Genomic DNA, 4,628 nt, shown 5'->3' with positions numbered 1-4,628 from the left:
CTGATCCCTGGGGCCCTCCACACACACACACACACACACACACACACACACAAATCTAGGAATCAGGTTTGTTCTGACTCAAGGAGAAATGAGAAACTGGATTTGTTTGGAAAATGAATTTTGGTCATAGAATCAGAATATTGGAAAAATGAGAGATAATTGAAGGACATATTTTAACTTTTTATTGTAAAATAAAAATGGAAAAGAAAACCACACAAGTCAACTGTATTGCTTAATTTATTACTATAAAATAAAAGCACTCAGCCAGGCAACACACCTCAGTATAAGAGGCTGAGGCAGGAGGGTTACTGATTACTGTTAAGTTTGAGGCCAGCCTGGGCTGCATATCTAGGCCCTGTCTCAAAAAAACAAAATAAACACAATAAAATCACTTTGTATCAATTAGATTGTCAAAAAAATTAAATAAGTCAGATAATACCTATAAAAACTATCAAGGATATAGGGGAAAGGGAACCATTGTTGATGGGAGTATAAACTTCCATTCTGGAAGCCATCTGACTCTATTTCCTGAATTTTAGTATGAATATTATGAATGACCCAGCAATCTCACGTCCCTAATGAAGCATGGCAAGCACATTCATCAGAGGAGCGTGAGTGGAGGCAGCCCAGATAATCCTCAGAGAAGTGGGGTAAATGTGCAAATGCCATCTTTGCAGGATCACGCGGTAGTCAGCCATAGTCCCCTACACGTACTTCGAGCCACACAACATAAAAAATGTGTCATCCAAGGAAGGAACGCAGCAAGGTCTGAGACGCGACATAATTTCTGTAGGCTGGAGCCACGTCCACTCACAAAAGTAGGTATACTATGGATGTTTCAGGAAGGCCTATATTACTAAGAACAAACATGGAGCACTTGACAGTGAGTATAAATGAGTGGAGAGACTAATGAGCAGGAAAAGAACAGGGGATGCCTATTTACTAACGATCAATAATACTGCACCACAAATAGAAGGAATCTGTCCAACTTTGTGGGAAAGAGGAAAGTCTGCTGGGCATGGTGGTGCATGCTTGTTATTCCAGCACTCGGGAGGCCAAGGCAAGAGGACTGACAAAAGTTTGGGGCCAGCCGGGGATTTAGCTCAGTGGCAACACACCTGCCTCACAAGCGCAAAGACCTAAGTTTGATCCCCAGTACCAAAAAAAAAAAAAAAAAAAGTTTGAGGCCAGTGTGGGCTACATAGTGAGTTCAAGGCCAGCCAGAACTACAAAGCAAGCTCTCGTCTGAAGAAAACAAAATAACAAACAAAGATTTCACATTTAGGGCTCCCCAAAGGTACTTACTATATGAAGTTCCTAAGTGTTGGGGACTAGGCTACATAACTCAGATCTCACAGTCTCGAGGCTGGTGTTATCTTGCCTTAGGAACAAGGAAGTATGTGGAAGGCTGCATATCCCCTGGCTATGGGCAGAATGCCGATAACCTGGCACTTGAAGCAGGACAGAATATGCTGAGGACAGTTGTCAATATATAGGCATTTGGGTGTAGAGAAAATCTGACTCCTTATTAATTTAATCCTTATGCCCCATTCTCTACGAGTTGCTGTTCCATGAAATGGGTGCTACCCCTCCACCTGTGCTTCTCACTGGCTCATAAAAGTAGGCCAACTGTGGAGTTTATCAAGTCTGTCCACTAGAGGCAGGTCTCCCAGTCCCCCTTTATGTCTTGAAAATTGTCTCTGTCTCTGTCTTTTTATTCCTTGTCATTTCCCCCAAAAGGTAGCTGAGCAGCTGATCAGTCCTCACAACATAAGGAAAGGAAACGTTTCCCCTGTAAACAGGGAGACTGAAAAACAGAAGGAGAAAGTAGTCTGAGCCTGTAAGAGCAGGATATATGATTACAGAAAGAAAATAAACAACTGAAGGGTTGAAATGTGTAAACACCTATTTGTCTAAGGCAATTCGGTACCTTGGAACAGAAAAAGGACAGAAGCAGAAAGCTTGGTAGAATCTGATTAATCTTTGTTGCTTGGTTAATAATAATGAGCTAGTGTCAGTTTCTTTGTTTTGACAAATGTACCACAGTATATCAGGTGTTAGCAGTAAGGTGAGCTGGGTAAAGTTTTGCAGAGACTCTCTATACTATCCTTGCAACTATTCTATAAATGTAAAATTATTCTTAAAGGAAAACATAAAGCTTCTTGCCCAAAGGCATACCAGATAAATGAAAATCAGCCCATATATCAATCAGGTACATATTATAGGTGAGATATATATGTAAGGGTTTATATAATGAGAATTTTAAAGTTTTGGATAATTACACTAAAATGCTATCATCTCCAGGTCATATTATCACTGCCATATGGTGCTATAAGTGGTTGATTCTTTTCTTTATATTGTTTGAATATTTTACGATGAAAGTGTATAAATTTTATGAGGAAAAAAAACAAAAAGACTTTGGACCTGCCTGAAAGAACAGAGTATCATGGCCAGAGTGGTGGTGCATGCCAGTAATCCCAGCACTCGGGAGGCTGAGGCAGGAGGATCCCTGTGAGTTCGAGGCCAGCCTGGGCTACATAGTGAGTTCCAGGTCACTCTCTCTGAGACCCTGTCTCAAAAAACAAACAAACAAAAAAGCAAAAAAAACCCAAAACAAAACAAAACAAAAAAGAACAGAGTATCAGGTTTGGAATACACCAACCTAGACAGCTGGACAGATTCTGGCTCCACTGGGTCCTGGGCTCATCCTTTTCTGGAGCAGGGCCAGGTTTGAGAAAATTTTCTGGAGATGGGCAACTTTCTTCTCTCTCCACAAGATCTGTAAGTTAATAAAAATGTATCAGCTTACAGGAGTTCAGGGAAAGTATGTACAGTACTGATCAGAAAACTCCAAGATATCACATTTCTGCTTATTACTGTACATTAATTCAGACATACATTATATATTGTATGCATGGACTGACAGTGTTCTTTCTCCTGTCCTTTTTTCTTTTATTTCCTTTTGGGGTGCTGGAGATTGAACCCAGAGCCTTGCACGTGGTGGGCAAGCACTCTACCATTAAGCTATTTAAGTCGTGGTCTAGCTAAGTTGCTCAGACTGGCCTCAAATGTATATCCTCTGCTCTCAGTCTCTGGTATAGCTGGACTAAGGCATGTACCTACCACTCAGCTAGACTTTAATTTTTAGAGCAGGTTTAGGATCACAGCAAAACTGAGTGGAAGTACAGAGTCTCATTTACTTCCTGTCCCTCAGGCTCCCTGAGTGCTAGGATTATGTGTGTGTGCCACCCTGTCTGGCTTGTGTCTAACATTTAGAAGGCTTTAGGAACTCAGCTATGCAGAAAGCAGGCATGTTTGGTGGAGGATATCATCACTAAACAAAATATCTGTATATTATTATGATTGCGGTAACTCCTCCGAAGGAAAAGAACAGATGGTCATGACGTGTAGACAGAGGAAATGAATTTATAGTGGGAATTCAGGGACAGTCTCTATTAAACTGAGAATAGGAATAGACAAGGTAACTAGGAGCCTGGGGATGAGTGAAGGAGAAAGAGCCTTCCGGGCAAAGGAAAAGGCCCCCGTGTGGCACAGAGTGGGCTAAGATGGAGGAACACGGGGCTGATGTGCGGGCACAGAACCTGGGAAGCCAGGGCGAAGAGAAGGCTGGGCAGGCCTTGCAGGGCCGTCTGAGCTGCACAGAGGGATGGATGCCTTTCCTATACTTCTGGGACCGGCAAGATGTGTTTTCTCCTGCCATTCTATTAGTGGGTGCACATTATCTGACTTTCAAGAAAAGCCTTTTCAGAAATAACATCACAGCTCCTGTTGAGACTGGCAGATTGAAAATGCACATAAAATTTACTTCATGATATTAGCCAAATTCCCCAAATCCCTGAGCACCCCAGCATATTTCTTCTATTTTAGGACTTAAAATATGAGAGAAATTTCCTGTTTCTGCAAAACCAATTTGTTCATGTAAAGCAAACTATGCTGGCTCCATTCAGCTCACGTTCCTGGATGCTCCTCCCTCTGCGTCCAGGACCCTCCAGGTTCCAGCCCACGAAACGCAGTCCTAGTGGGGGATAGTGCTGGGCAGCTGGCCCTTCACATTCTCACCTCCCAACTCCAAACTCGATGGCACAGGCACTGTCAAACGCAGGCCTCCCAGTCTGTGTCTTCTCTGGGATCCTGACTCTCACATTGTCATTTAATTTGCTCAATAAATATTTATGGAATGAATATATGATAGTATTATGGGCTTAGACAACATCTAAATTATATCATTCAACAGAAGACTATGCAACCATTAAAAGCATGAAGTAGTCATAGAGTTACTGATACAGAAAGAGGTCCATGAGTTAATTGAAAAAAGCAAATTACAGAACAGAAATCATATTATTTCTTTCTTTTGGCGGGCGGGTTTGAAACAGGGTCTTCATATGTGGCCCAGGCTGGCCTTGAACCTCCTGCCTCAGCCTCCAAAGTGCTGGGACTACAGGCATGTGCCACCTGCCCAGCCTGTATTATTTTTATTTTAAAAATTTTTTCTTTTTTATTTAATTTATTTCTTTTTAATAAGTATATACACATATATGGAGTTGTTTGTTTTTTTTTTTTTTTTAGTTGGGATTGAACTCAGGACCTTGTACTTGCTAGGCAGGCGG

General features: G+C 41.7%; 1 long non-coding RNA gene across 2 annotated transcripts in view; it reads right to left on the bottom strand.

Moving 5' to 3' along the window:
* Positions 1–4,628, bottom strand: part of LOC104850349 — a 21,074-nt gene that overhangs the window by 7,173 nt on the left and 9,273 nt on the right. For both annotated transcript variants that reach the window (XR_004518249.1, XR_776941.1), the window contains exon 2: positions 2,663–2,779. This is a non-coding gene — a long non-coding RNA (uncharacterized LOC104850349). The remainder of the gene's footprint in view (positions 1–2,662; positions 2,780–4,628) is intronic.

The sequence above is a fragment of the Fukomys damarensis genome, unplaced genomic scaffold (assembly GCF_012274545.1).
Source record: "Fukomys damarensis isolate Sample0158 unplaced genomic scaffold, DMR_v1.0_HiC HiC_scaffold_20, whole genome shotgun sequence".
Taxonomy (NCBI): Eukaryota; Metazoa; Chordata; class Mammalia; order Rodentia; family Bathyergidae; genus Fukomys; species Fukomys damarensis.
The sequence above is the reverse complement of the archived record's forward strand: the minus strand, read 5'-3'. Positions and strand labels throughout refer to the sequence as shown.